Genomic DNA, 15,287 nt, shown 5'->3' with positions numbered 1-15,287 from the left:
GCAAGGTCACTCTAGGAAAAACTCTTTATTCTAGAGTTACCAAAACATCACTTTTACTGCCCAAACTGAAGTAGGCCATCACCTCACAGCAGAAATGGAAGAAGCTAGCGCGAGACCCAAGTTGTTTTAAAAGGCATGAAAGATGAAAAACCACCATTTTTATCTAGTGGCTCTGGACAGTATCACTTGTAAACAGAACCCTCTTGTGCACAGATAACAATGCCTAACACAGTTACATGCACATTCACATCTGCCCAAAAGGCAAGAAGAAAGGAACATTTGTTATTGCAGAAAGGATTAGAGGATTTGTTAGTCTCCTTTTAAGACTTCTCCACACTTCACATGAAGGAACTCTCAGGGGGAGAAAACATTGCCAGAATAATCAAGAATGCATTTCACATGCTCATCAGTTCTCACCCCACAGCTCACTTTAGTTGGATGGAGGCTGTGGGTGGGCCTCAGATTTGCTGACCTGCAATTTTGTTTCTAGAGTGGCCCAAAGCAGTTTTCACCTTCTCTCAATCAGCTCTGTTGTATAATACAATTGTGATCTGGCTGAAAAATGAACGTTTCTCAATATTTACCATTCAAGTGTTTGAGGATATGGGAGAGATCCTTGATCGTTTTCCGGTGAAGCAGAGACGCAGGGGGCAAAGCTGCCAAAGGCCGCCTGTGACATTTCCACCAGTGTCTATGTGCCCTGGACTGTGATTCCCTGGGGAGAGCAGGGACCCTGAACACGGGACCCAGGGCTCTTTCCTGGTTCTGACTCAACTTCAATCCTGCCATGTACCTGCTCAGAGTCTAAATGTCTTCATTTATGGAATTGAAATAATCCTGCTAGATGACCTACTTTTTTTGCTTCATGATGTTTTGCAGCAGATAAATAAAATAATAAATTTTAAAATATTTTGAGAAGTAAAAACATCGTATAACTGTGAGACGTTGGTAGACATGTCACTCAAACAGAGTGGTAGAAGAGAAAATGCTGGGAACGAACAGATCAGAATTAGGCCTGATTGTCTCAGAAAATCTGACAGTAATTTAGGTGCAGGCCATCTTCCCAGGATCTGCCTTCTCTTTTCTCCAAATAATGAAGATAGCTTTCTAACAGCAAAGTCAATTTGATTTGTTAATGGATGTCCCTACTTCTTAAGTGTATTGTTTTTTTGATGGTAAAATACAGAGAGTATTTTGGGTGAAGAGCAAGTCAGGGGTGGGGGGTGGGGGGGTGTGGAATCCCCCCCACCCCCACTTCCCCCACCCTTGCTTGTACGTGTGGGTCATTGCGGCGAGGACCCACTAGAGCGCTGTGGATTGAGGATGCAGGGGTAGAGTGGGCTCCTTGGCATGACAGCGTAAGATGTGCGTGTGTGTGATGCGAAGTCAGGTGAGTCATGGGTCTTGTATGGTGCATCTCAGGGGAGTGTGAAAGTGTGCGTGTCTGCAAGGGCCTTCGTGGTATGTCATCACGTGATTTACTTCATGGTCATGACCCTGAATGTTCACAGGAGGATGGTGAGAGAAATAAGGCCAGAATTTGAATCAGTGTTAACATCGCAGAAGAAGTTTGTTGTTTTTTCCCCTTCCCGAGGGACTTGGGAAGTGGCCCCCTGGGGTGGGTTCTTGGAAAGAATACGAGGGCGGTTAACGCGTGTCTTTCTCAAACTCTCGGGCTTTTAGCGGTTGAAAGGGGCTGCGAGGGTCGGAGCCCCGGGTGGAAGGAAGCGGCGTCAGTCAACTTCCTCGGCGGCGGCGGCGCGGGCGGCCGCGGTGAGCGCGCGGGTCTGCGCATCCCGCCCCCGGGCCGGGAAGGGGCGGAGCCGGGCGTCCCCGGCCACTGGCGGTCGCCTCCTCCCGGCCGCTCCCCCGTGCCGAGCCCGCCGCGGTCGCAGTCCCCGCGGGAAGCTCGTAGCCGGGAACCCGAGCCGGAGCGCGGGCTGGGCTGGGCCGGGCCGGGCTGCACTGCGCGCACGGGCTCGGCCGCCGCCCCTGCCGGTGAGTCCCGCCGCCCGAGGCGCGAAGCGGGTCGAGCTGGGCATCAGGACCGCGGGGAGCCCCGGGGCCCGACCTGGGGAGGCAGGGATGGCAGGACCGTGACACTGGGGAGCCCCCGTACCCGAGCCCGGAGGGGAGGTTCAGAACCGCAGTGTTGGAGAACCCGAGTCCTTATTGGGGTTAGGGCCCTGATATTGGGGAGTATCGGAACTCGAGCCCGGAGGGAGGACGGTGGGTCAGGACCCTGATGTTGGGGAGACCGGAGCCCGGAAGCGCTGGGGGGGGTGTTAGGATTGCCATGTTGGGGAGCCCCGGCACCCAATCCTGGAGAGCTGCGGGTAGGGGGGTTGTCAGGACCGCGATGTCGCTGGTGGGGGCCGAGCCGGGAGGGCGGGAGAGCCAGGACAGCGACGTGGGGGAGTCCGGGAGGGCGGAACGAGGGGCTCCCTGTCCGCATTCTTGGGGCCCCCTCCCTAGGTCGGAGGGGCCGGAACCCGGGAGGGGAGTGCAAAAGAGAGGAAGCCCCGGGCGGGAGGGGAGCCCCGGAAAGAGTAGGGTGGGGCGAGGCTTGTCGCTTCTCCCTGGAAAGATGGAGGGGGGTTCTCTGGGAGGGTGGGCGCGAGAAGCGGAGTTGTGCTGAGAACCGGGTGGAAGGGTGGGGGAAGATGGTTAAAGGGCAGGGACCGGGGAGCTGTTGGGGAAGATGGGAACGCGGCGGCGGGGTGTCGGAGGTGGTTGGTGGGGCAGAGACACGGGGGAGGTCGCAGCCAGGGGGACGCAGCGCCCGCGCTGGAATAGGGGCGTGGACACCTCGAGAGCACAAGACTGGGCAACCCCGGTCGGGGGCGGATAGGGACTCTGCACTCAGCGTGCCCCGTCAGTCTTGGGTACGTACCTGGCTGTGCACCTCGCCAACCCCTTGCGGGGATCTGGAAGCAGCCAGGGCACCGCAGCTCCGCGTGCCCCTGTGGGCGGTCCAGGCACTACTTCTGTATTCTGTGAGAGACAGTTTCTGAGTCAAAAACGAAAATCGGCAACGCAAACACACACACAAAAACGCCCACAAATACGCTGCATTCCACAGTGGAGTAAACATAAGGAGTATTATTGTACAGTTTGGGATTGTTTGTATCAGTGAGGGATCCTTTTACTGAAGTTAACAGGAGTTACCTGCGTGGAAGGCAGATTGTCCTTGACTGCCCTGTTGAGATTACCCACAGCTGGTACCCACCCATGAGCTGCTGCACCCTTGACCAGGTCAGCTGGAAGGGAGCCAAACTGCGTAGGATCTCGGTGGGTATCCAAGTGTGTATCTAGAAACAAATGACATGGGCATGGTCTGTTTTTTTTTTTTTTTTTTTTTTTTGGTTTTTTCCTGTTGTTTGTCCTGGGTGCATGACTCCCCTCAATTAGTTAAATCATGTTGACTATTTTATATTAGTTTATACTGAATTGTTAATTATGGTAATTAGTTTAATTATTTGGTGTAACAGTTAACCCACAAAGACTCAGGGCTTGGGAATCCCAATAAGTGGATTTCTCCATTGGAAGATACTTGGATTTTAGGGGGTGGGAGAATGCCCTCTCCCTCTTTCCTTCTGGGCTGTGCAGGTAGGTCTATCTTCTGACGCACACTGAGACTTGAACTTCCTGGGAGAAACAAGTGTTATTTTGGCATCTAGCATTTGTTGAATCTGGTTGTTGTTTTGTTTTGTTTTGTTTTTTGCTTCATGAAAAGGGAATCTCTTCAATAATTATGCAAGTTAATGGCAAAGCGGTTTATCAGTTTTACAAATATCCTTTCAGGACAAGCTTTTTTTCATTAAGGGGGTATGTATACCTTATTGAGTAGTCAGAACCTTGCACCAAAATCTGCATTATCATTATTGCAGCAATGTATTTATTCACTTGGACATAAAGCTAGCTGATGCTTCCAATTCTTTATCCAAATGCTAAAATAAATATGCCAGTATTTATGCATTCAAATGAGTATTTCTCCCCTTCAAAAGCCTTCTTTTGGCAAGCTGTGTACTAATTCTAGTGATGCTGTCATTGCTGAGAATAGTTTTGGAGTGCCTGCTTTGGAGTTGCCTTCAGAGTTTGCAACACATTTACTGAATTGTCTCGGTGATGACAAACCTTCCTCAGTTGGGGAAGAAACGAACACCTTATGGGGCTAACTTGGGCTTCTGAGGTGGGGAATGGAGGTTGTAATATGAAGTATGTCCATTAAAGTAATGAAAATTCTCTTGAAGGGCTGGCAGTTGCAAAGGGGCATCCAGTAAAGGTATGGTGTATGTGTTTAGGATTGGAAAGTAATTACAGTTGATCCTTGAACAACTCGGGGTTTAGGGCACCAACCCCCTGCACGGTAAAAAATTCAGGTGTCATTTTTATTTTATTTTTAGAGACAGGGTCTTGTTCTGTCACCTAGGCTCGTGTGCAGTGGCATGATCATAGCTCACTGCAGCCTCCAGCTCCTGGCCTCAAGCAATCCTCCTGCCTCAGCCTCTTGAGTAGCTGGGACTGCAGGTGCACGCCACCATGCCCAGCTAATTTTTTAAAAATTTTTTGTAGAGACAGGAGTCCCACTATATAGCCCAGGCTGGTCTTGAACTTCTCGCCTCAAGTGATCCTCCCACCTCAGCCTCCCAAAGTCCTGGGATTACAGGTATGAGGCACTGCCCCAGGCCTCAGATATAACTTCTGACTCCTCAAAAACTTGACTATAGTACTTTGAAGTACAAAGTACATTTTGGTGTTTATACTCTAGTGTGTGTGTAAAATAATTGGTTCTGTCACTTCATGGTTATAGCTTATGGCATATTGGGCTAGAGAAAATCTTTCTTGCCCCCTTCCTCATACTCATTACTAGGCAGCTTCCATCACTGTGGATTTTTACAGAAAGCAAAACAGAAAGTACCCAGGAAGCCATTTGCGCCAGCTGTAGGTAATGCCTGGTGCTTGACTTTTGGATGTGAAAGGATTGGTAGAAGGGGAAGCGAGTGATTTCTGAAAATTCATTTCAACTTTAGTATTCCATGACACATAGTGTAAAAAATTAACTGAACATATTCCTTTATTAAATTCCCAGTTTTTTTCAGGTTATATAGCTTGAAACTTCATATAGCCACAGCTTGAATCTTGATCTAGCTGTGGTTTTGGGCAAGTTGTTTCATGCCTTTTGGCCTCAGTTTTCTTACTTTAAATTGAAGCCACTCATGGCTATGTGCCTCATGGGGCTGCGATGAAGATGACATCAGATTTATGCATGTAGAACACTGAGTGTGTGCTCAATTGAGTCTAGCTATTTTTGTTAGGAAAATTATTTACTGACATGAAGCCATGTGGAAATTTATCATTTCCCAGGTAATGATATTCCCTTCAGCTGGGCTTTGCAGCTAACTATGTAAATAAGAACATTTTGTTTTTTGCTGTCCTGGCCTCTTAGGAGTTTTTAAAGGGTGACCTTACAAAAAACCACAATTAGTTACTTTCTTTTGAATTTGTATTTTTTGAAGAATGAACATTCCTGTTATGGTTGTGTATTAGGTATAAAAGATTGATGTGGTAGTGAAAATCTGAAGGAAAAAAGTTTAAAAGCCTCTCCTATAATTTTTTTTCCTTGATCCAATGAAAACATTATTCTAACGAAAAAGCTACAGTTTTCTTGGCATGCGTTGAAAGGAATGATTCTGGTAAACATTCCTTTCAATTCAAACGTGAGTTTTGTTCTGCTTGGTTTTTTAACTTATAGAGAAGATTAGCCTGGTACTAAGTTCTCAGCTCCTCTGTAAACATCAACATTAATTTTTTTCAAGTTTATAAATTTTGTCCAGGTGCAGTGGCTCATGCCTGTAATCCTAGCACTTTGGGAGTCTGAGGCTGGAGGATTGCTTGAGGCCAGGAATTCAAGACCAGCCTGGGCAATAGGGAGACCCCGTCTCTACAAAAACATTTAAAGAATTAGCTGGGTGTGGTGGCGAATTCCTCTATTCCCAGCTACTTGGGAGGCTGAGGCAAGAAGATCACTTGAACCCAGGAGTTTTAAGGTTGCACTGAGCTATGATTGCATCACTGCACTCTAGCTGGGGTGACAGAGCTAGACCTTGTTTTAAAAAAATGTATAAATTTTATTAAATATGTATGAATTAGCAAGATGGGAAAATGATTTTATCTTAATTTTAATCAAGTGATTAGGGGTTGCTATGAAATAGTTAATGTATCATGAAAGGTTGAACATTTAATGAGAACGCTCTGTGTTTAGGCAAACCTGTGTCTTATACCTCTATCTTAGCTGGGACTACAGGAATGCGCCACCACACCTGGCTATCTTAGAGAGAGGTGTAAGACAGGCTTCACCCACCAGAAATTCACATAAGGTGCTTTTTTATGATTATGCATTAGCGAAAGTTTCTTCTAATGGCTTATGGGGCTAAGGATCAATATGAATTTCACTCCATGTTCTTTTCCCTCAATTTCTTGGAGAAGGTGAAACAGGTGGATCTCTCAGTAGTGTTCTTAATTTTGAGGTAGATTAACTCAGGATTAGATTCCAATATGCATTCAGAGGCCATGAAAGGAGATTTAAGTGCTATAAAAGTGCTTAGTGCGTTGTTTAGTGATAAATAACTGCAGATAGGGTGGTATTATCGTTGTACCATACTATCCTGGAATCTTGTGTTTGGTTCTTGCTCTTTTTCTCCTCTGAATAGTGGTTTATGTATTTGTAAAGTACTAAGAAACAATATACATGGTGGCTTAAGCTAGAGCAGTGGTTCTTCTGGGGCAGGGGGATGGATTTGCCCCCTTCTACCCTAAGGGCAACGTTTGGCAACATTTGGAGATATTTTTGATTATCATAACTGAGGGGGAGGAATGATACTGGCAACCAATGGGTGAAGGCCAGAGATGCTACTAGCCATCCTATGATGCACAGGCCCCCACAACAAAGAATTATCTGGTTCAAAATGTTAGTAGTAGGCCAGGCATGGTGACTCATGCCTGTAATCCCAGCACTTTGGGAGGCCGAGGTGGGAGGATCACTTGAAGCCAAAGAGTTTGAGACCACCCTGGTCAACATAGTGAGACTCCTATCTCTACAAAAATTTTCTTTTTTAAAAATTAGCCGAATGTGGTGGCACCTGCCTGTAGTCACAGCTGCTTGGGAGACTGAGGCAGGAGGATTGCTTGAGGCCAGGAGTTTGAGGCTATGATAAACTATAATTGCTGCTGCACTCCACGCCGGGAGGCAGAGCAAGACCCTGTCTCTAAAAGTCAGTAGTGCTGAGAAGCCCTGGACTAGAGCATGGGATCTGGAGTGAGGAAAGACCTGCATTAGCACCCTGGTACTAGCAGTTATTAACTGCATCACCCTGGGTGAGTTACTTAACCTGAATATCTATAAATACATATCTGAAGAGATGTGGAATTAAATGAGATAGTGTGTATCAAGAGCTTAGCACCCAGAAGGTACACTTAGTACCATAACTGGTTATTAAATCTGGGTCAAAATCCAGACTGTGCTTCAAACAGATACATCTTTGGTTTTTTAACCTATTATATACAGAAGGAAATCGGGTTTCTTGATCCCAGTTGTGTACCCAAGGGCAGGGCAGGGGTACAGACCGTGGCCTCCAGCTGCCCTGGTTCGTTCTGCATGCTGGCCCAGTGTCTGCCAGACATCTCAGTGTAGGCTGCAGATCACACCAACAGCCAACAGGACAGCCCTGCAGACTTCTCTGGTGTACAGGAAAGATGAGTGGAGAATAGAGGAATTTTCTGTTCCATGTGGCCTGCACCTGGAAGGAGGAGCTAGCCAGGCTGTGAAGCCCTCTCTGAGTGAGCCCAGAAGGCTCTTCTCAGACCCCTGTCCAGACATGATCAGAGGTTCCTCTGCTGTGTGAGTAGGCAGGGAGGTCTGGAAGTTTCCCTTTGCTTTTTCTCCGCCCCTCCTACTCGAGCAGAGAATTCTTGTAGGAGTCTTAACCTTCACTTTTAACAAAATACTCCAAAGCCACTCTAGTTTTTGATCTGCATGGGGTTACCTGGCCATCTGGGGGAGAAAGCCCAGGCTCCACTTCATTCCTTTCTGTGTGTTTCCCGGGCATATGCACACACTGGGGCCACATGAGTGAGTAGTCAACTACGGTAACCAGCACATCTTCGACCGGGTGGGGGTGGGGCCGATTCTAGGCACAGGGAGTGTTGAGCAGACAGGTATGTATATAACTGGTTTTTTAGCTGTGATCTAGAAACCATTAGTATTGTGGTTCTCAGTCCTGACTGTAGAACAGAATCACCTGGGGCTGTCTAAGAATCCTGCTGCCCTGGCCCCACTCCAAACGACTGATTTAGAAGCTAGGTGGGTAGGGCCTGGGTATCAGGTTTTTAAAATGTTTCTTAGATGGTTCTGATGCCCATTGAGAGGTGAGGGTCAAGGACTACTGCCTTGTGAAATTGATGGCCCGTATTTTAAAAAAAGAGAGAAAAAGAAGAAAACTGAATTTAGAATATCTAAGTATCATAAGTATTGTTTGATTAAGCTTTTATTTTGTTGATGAGTGAATGCTGACTTGCAATGTAAAAACGTTTTTCTTCTAATGGGTCGCACTCAAAAAAGTTTTTAGAAACATTGTTTTAGAACCATAGAGGTGTTTAAGATCAATAATTTTACCTCGTTCAGTATTTCTGCTGTGCAGTTTTCAAGATTCTTTTATATACCTTGTCAAATATGACTTTCGCTACCATCATGTGAGGCATAGAGAGCAGATATTACACTGATTTTTTTTTTTTTTTCATTTGAAGAGGATACAACTTGGAGTTGCAGAGGGTAGCAATTTGTCAGAGTCACAGTGAGAAAATGGCAAAAACAGGGACTCAAAGCCAGGGCCTCTAATTACAGCTACAGGGCTGTGTCTGCCACATCTTTCTGCTGCTTCTGATTTAGCAGATCCTGTGAGAAGAAAGGGAACTGCAAGTGGAACACGAGTCTGGCTTCGGCATCATAAATATAATAACTATTGACCGAGCACTTACTAGGGTCAGGAAATGTATTATGTTACCTCATTTAATTCTCAGAACAATTCTGTGAGATAGGTACTGTTATTAGTCTCATTTCACAGATGAGGAACTGAGGTGCAGAGAGGGTGTGACTTGCCTAAGGAACAGAGATGGACTCTAAAAGCAAGTCCAAATTCTTTATTTATGCTCTCTATTGCTCCAGTACTAGTTTGTTGGCGTTTCTCTACCTTCGAGACTCTCGTCTTTTCGGGCAGTTAAAGTAGAAGTGGAATGGCTCTAGTACCTGTAGCTTTCACTCAGCTTTCCTCATCTGTGTGGTGAGAACCCTCTCCCCTCAGTGACTGAAGGAGAAAGCCCTCTGCTGCCCAGAACTGCTTTATGGAACCTTGTCTATAAAGTCCTTATCCATAAACCTTGTGACACCTAATGTGGTGTATTGCCGAAATTCATGGCGTAGCTTAGGTAGTCTTGGCTGAGAAGGAACCCGAACCCTAACCCTTATGGAGTGAGATCTTGATGGACTTCTCAATAATCTGAGAACCAAAAGGATACCTTGTTCATTCATTCATTAATTCATTCATCAACTAGTAAGGGCCTACCAGGTGCCAGGGACTATGCCAGACACTGGGGATAGAAAGAATGAGAAACAAAAGTGAAATCCCTGCCTTTATGGAGGTTGTAGTAAGTTTTAGAGATGACTCTTGGCTTCAAAATGGGTAGAGAAGGCAATTATCATGGCTTTCTAATGCCCGTGCATAAGGCTAAAATCACCAGGCCAAAGCAAGGCTCAGGTCACAGGTAAATACAAAGGCACTGGTTACTTACCTACTCAGAAGCTTAGAGTGGACGAATTAAGCTTCATGTTATCTCACATGACATTAAAAAAATGGCACTGCCCCAAAGGTGGGAAAATTGCTCTCTGCACTATGTCAGCTGAGTTGGATGATCAGGTTGAGTTAAGCCTTGAGCTTAAGGAAGACTTTTCTGCATGTCGGGAGAGTACAAGCTTCCAAGCCATCTAGGTAGCTAATAAACTATCCTTATTTTCTTGTATGAGGGAGCTTCAGTACCATATCAGAGCAATATTTGTTGAATAAGGGAGTTAAAAATAATTATGGTAAATTTTAATATACAATATAGGTAATAGGTGACTTCAAAATTTTGAGAAGAGTACACCTGGAGGAAAACCAAGGCTAGCTCAGCCTCCCCTTTCCAGGCTCACCTGGTTCCTGACTTTAATCAACCCCCAGTTCCTAAGGCTGTAAGAATTTGAGAGAGACCAGAGCTAGGTTGATTGGTATAAGAACTTTTCCTTGGCCTTGAGACACAGCTAACTGTAGGAATGGTGATATTTATCTTTCTAGGGTGATGTAGTTGAGATTAAAAAGAGCGAAGAAAGAAGAAAAAAGTCTCTCTTCTCAAAGAACAGAGACTTCGGAGCTTATCATCAATATCTTGAAACTATGTATTTGCCCTATCCTTAACACTTGCTCTTTTGAGTCCAAGAGAATATCCAAGGGGTTCAAGGTAAGTCTATAGTTGGGAAACTAGAGGAGGGCTACACTCTCCCAAACCAGTTGAAGACAGAAATAAAATTCACATGCTCTGCTGAATATTACCCATAGATCATGATTTTGTGAGAAATGAAACTTTTTGTTGGTGAAAACTGTCTTCTTACTTTCTTCTTAGACTCACTCTAAAGAGAATTGGTAAAACTGTATAAGAAGAAAAGGGAGGATAATGAGAGAGTCAGTGGTGGTGTGTGATGGCTCTCAAATGAGAAAATTTATATTCTCCTTGGTAAATTCATTCCAGAAATCTCATCTTCACTCTTCAATTCCTGCACTAAAGCAAGATTAAGGCATTAATATTATTCTCTTGAGTTGCCAGGGATCCTGAGCACTTTAGAAAGTAGAATTAGTTTCATGCATAGGCTAAGAGTAAATTGCCTATAGTACTAAAATGTCACCCAGACCGGTTCAAGAATGTCATTGTAACTGGATGACATTTCAGGAAGGTAGAAGCTGATTCATCAGATCTCAGTTTGGTGAAGAGGTTCAGGCTAATAGCACTATAATTAGCACTTCTTGGATTGCATGGCTTTTTTTTCTCTCTCTCTCTCTTTAAAACATCCAAAATGATGATTTGTTTATGGCTTACATCCCTGGAAATATTGCCACCTTCTGAGATATGGCTGTCAATTCACAGGGTCCTTAATAATTTTTTTGTCTCACTGAGATGTTAATAGCGTAGATCTCTGCAGCTGGAGAGTCACTCTAACACAGAGGGACACTTGGGAGGAGAAGGGAGAAAAAAGAAGTAGGTGTTGTTGGGGTGTAAATGGAATCAGGGCAGAGCAGCCATGGTGAGGTTCAAATAGGAAATCCGTCAGCTCATCTTTAGGGGTTTTCTGACCACTTAATAAGTACCTACCACTGTGTTAGATACTTTGAGGGATATAAGAGAAGCATAAAACATGGTTTTTGCATGATTAAGGAGCCTATGATACGTTTGGAACATCCAGCTTTTTCCCCATGAAGGAGAAAGTAAACTTTAGACCGTTTATGATTGTATTAGTATGTTGGACTGTGAAGCACTGATAGTAGGTGCAGCACCACTCTGTGTAAGACGAAGTGAAGTCAGCGTGAGCTCTTTTAGTTTGAGTGTTATCCACAAAAAACAACTAGAATGCGGTCTTAAAAGAGAGATAACATTTAGATGGGGAAGGGGAGCATTTCTAATGGAAGACACAGCTTCAGCAACAGCACAGAGGCAAATATCAGAATGGTATATGGTATGTAAGGCCCTGAGGAAATCACTTTATTCTGCTTCATTTTTCTTCATATCACATGGCACCACTTCACATATTCTATGTGTATTTGTTTACACTCTTGTCTTCTGCATTGGGCCACAGCAGTGAGCCACCTAAGGAATACTCAACTGGATCTCAGATCTAGATTCCCTTTTGCAGTGGGTGTTTGGAGAAAAGAGAAGGAAATTAAACCCTTCATTAAAAAATATTTTTCAAGGGCTGCTAACTATATGTGTGGCACAGTTCTAGATGCTAGAGATATAGAGATGAGCAAGATCCTTGCCTTCATGCAATGTAGATTATCTTGGGAGAGACAAAAGATAAACAAGTAAATCAGGAAATATAAATATATAATTTTAGGTAGTGAGAAATGCTATAAAGAAAAATAAATCAGAATAAGGGGAAAGAGAATGCTGGTTTTAGGTAAAGGTAAGGATAAGATTAAGATTTTAGATTAGCTCTTAGCTTCCCCAGAGAAGCCAAAGACCATTAAGTCTATGCTAACGGAGTTCTAGCTTTGTTGCTAACACTCTTCTTCTCGGTTGACCAATATGTACAGTGGACAATATACGTACAGTGGATGTTCATCAAGCATTTCATAATAGTAATTAATAACAACAGTCTTGCTAGACTTGATTTGGACCACATTTTTCTCCTTATTTTATAATTTTTTTTTAAATTTAAAAGATACTGTCCTAAGATATTGACAGAAGTATAAGTCACATAGGAGAGGACATATAAGTACCGATGATGGTAACATAGCTATCCGTACATCAGTTCTGTAGAGGAGAAAATTGAGTGCAGTTGCATCAAAATTTTGTCACATGAAAGAGAAAGAAGATACTAAACTACTTGTCCCAGGTCCCCCAACTTGTAAGTGACAGAGTCAGGATTCAAACCCAAGTTGCCTAACCCCAGAGCCCACCATGCTAACCACCAACCTGTCTGGTTGCCTCTAGACCCCTCTGCTGTCACTGATCCTTACACTACAGAATTAGATCCTAGGACTGGAAGAGCAGACTCCCAGGGATGTGACCATTGATTTCCGTGAATGCATCTACCTGACCCCTGCTGCAAATTGAGTCCATTTAGGTACACAGGGACAGAAGGGCTGTGAAAGGCCTGGAGTTGTCATCTCCAGAAATGAAAGGACCAGCCTGAAAGATTAATGGATTCTATTATGGCCGCAAAACTGATAAAGCAGTCAGACCATTATTGTGATAGTGTTTGAAGTGCTGGAGAAATCCACAATGAAAAGGGCTTAACAGAAAATGTGACTGTCAGTGGGCTATGGCTGCCAAAGGAACTAAAAGGTTTCTTTTAAAAAGAATTTTCCTTTGGTTTTCTCTCTTGGCGGAAGGAATCAGTCTTCCCACTGAGCCTTTTCAGTTTGTTTCTAGCACAGCTAATTGTGTTTATTTGTCTCCAGAATCACATGCCTGTCTCCTCTCCCTTGCCTTTTCTCAAGTTCCCTTGCCTGCTGTGTACTGCTTTTCCTGCCAGAATTGTTCTCCTCACCTGGGAGCCAGTTGGCTGACAACACCGAGTAGATGTTGGGAGGCCAACTCTGCTTCTCCAGAGATCCGACCTGGCCCCAGCAACCAAGGTCTCCCTTGGGGGAGAGGGAGGCGTTAGATAAGCTGGCTGTGAAAAGGTCCATGCCTTTTGCCTTAGATGTGCCCACTTAACACTCCATCACAGTGTTAAGAACAGAGCAGAAAGCAAGTAAATACTATCGATTAATCGATCAAGAGAGCTTTGCTAGTTCAAGTTCAAGAAATTTATTCTCCATTTTTTCCTATCAAAACAAGCATCACCTTGACTTTTCTGCTTAATACTTTCCTTTCTCATTGGGATCACTGACATTTGCTTAATTCTTAAACCTCAGTTTCTTTTCGTTCCCCTCTTACTGGCCTAGTCCCATCACAGAAGCCATATAACGCTGGAGAGCTACCCAGCTCCTCCTTAGCCATCTCACCCATGGAGCATTAAAGGGGGTACTTGTCAGGATTCAGTGGAGAAGGAACCTGGAAATTCGACCTTTGGTCCTCTATGGGCCTTGCATTACCTCATGATTATTATTAGCAGTGATGCAGGTTGGTGCCCTTTTCAGGGAAAATGTATTTTCTTTCAACATTTATTGTTGCAAATATTTTGAAATAGTTTTTCATTATTGATATAACTTCTGCCTTTTAAAAAAGTCTAGTGGGAAAAACCACAAATCACTTGTCTCTCTGTAGTAGAGTCCGCTCAGGGACGACAAATGCATGGCTCTGTGCCATGGCTCCCTCCTGAGCCCCGCCTCCCTCAAGAGCCTGTGGCAGACATTGTCAACTGATCACAACACCCTTCCCTCTGAGCTCTGGTCCAGCCCTGGAATGCCTCTTAATTCATTACTCCAGGAGTTGCTACCAAGCAGTAGCGAGTGGCATGAAGGATGAAACCTACTTGCCATTTCCTAAGTAAGTAAAATTCCATGAGCCTTTTAACCTGTGGTCACATTAGGTCCCTACCAGCTAGGGAGCAGTTCTCTTTCACCAAGAATCAGATCAAAGGGAGGGGAAACGTTCCTACCCAAGGATGGATGCTCAACCCTTTCTGGAAAGCAGATGACAAGGGGAAATGCTTTAAACACTGATGGTTCATGGGGGACTTGGAGGTTGAAACTCTCCCTTTTTGACTCACAGTAGGTCCTTTAGTGGGTTTGTAGATTGGTTGGTCAATCAGTAAGACTAAATAAAGTCATTCTTTTCATGGGAGAAATGAAATGCTAATATAATGCTCGAGGGGAATAAAAGGAAATGGAAACCCAGAGCCCGTCCTGAAGGAGTGCCTAATCTGGTGTAGCAGTTGTATTAGGCTGAATTTGGATTCAGTGTAGTTTAATGAGATGGGCAAGCAAGAAACTTAGTGCCTAGTTAAAATTAACTCAGCCTCAGCTGACTAATGATTCTGCCTACTTTTGAAGAAATGTGGAGGATATTAAGATAATGCCTATGAAGTATCAAGACTTCCTTGACAGATGCTTTAGGTATTCACAACCATTTTATAGATAATGTATTGGGTGGCAGGAATGGCTTAGGCCAGTCCACAGTCACTAGAAGCCATTACCAGCTGATAGGCTGTGCATGCAGGAAGATCGACAGAGGAGGCCAGGCTGCCTTCTGGGTGGCTAAGATCAGACTGTGTGTGCACAGATGTGGTTTTCTTTTCTTTCTTTTTTTTTTTTTTTTTTAAGACAAGAGTCTCGCTTTGTTGCCCTGGCTAGAGTGCCATGGCGTTAGCCTAGCTCATGACAATCTCAAACTCCTGGGCTTAAGCAATCCTTCTGCCTCAGCCTGCCAAGTAGATGGGACTACAGACATGCACCACCATGCCTGGCTAATTTTTTCTATATATTTTTAGTTGTCCAGCTAATTTCTTTCTATTTTTAGTAGAGACGGGGTCTCGCTCT

At 44.5% G+C, this 15,287-nt stretch overlaps 1 protein-coding gene across 1 annotated transcript in view; it reads left to right on the top strand.

The window, feature by feature from the left end:
* The first annotated feature begins 1,903 nt into the window (after positions 1–1,903).
* PAQR8 (progestin and adipoQ receptor family member VIII) overlaps positions 1,904–15,287 on the top strand; it is a 40,823-nt gene continuing 27,439 nt past the window's right edge. Inside the window, exon 1 of the mRNA XM_012648577.1 lies at positions 1,904–1,998. The gene's annotated coding sequence lies outside the window, so the exon portion shown is untranslated. The remainder of the gene's footprint in view (positions 1,999–15,287) is intronic.

This window comes from Propithecus coquereli, unplaced genomic scaffold (genome assembly GCF_000956105.1).
Source record: "Propithecus coquereli isolate 6110/MARCELLA unplaced genomic scaffold, Pcoq_1.0 Scaffold29, whole genome shotgun sequence".
Lineage (NCBI taxonomy): Eukaryota > Metazoa > Chordata > Mammalia > Primates > Indriidae > Propithecus > Propithecus coquereli.
The sequence above is the reverse complement of the archived record's forward strand: the minus strand, read 5'-3'. Positions and strand labels throughout refer to the sequence as shown.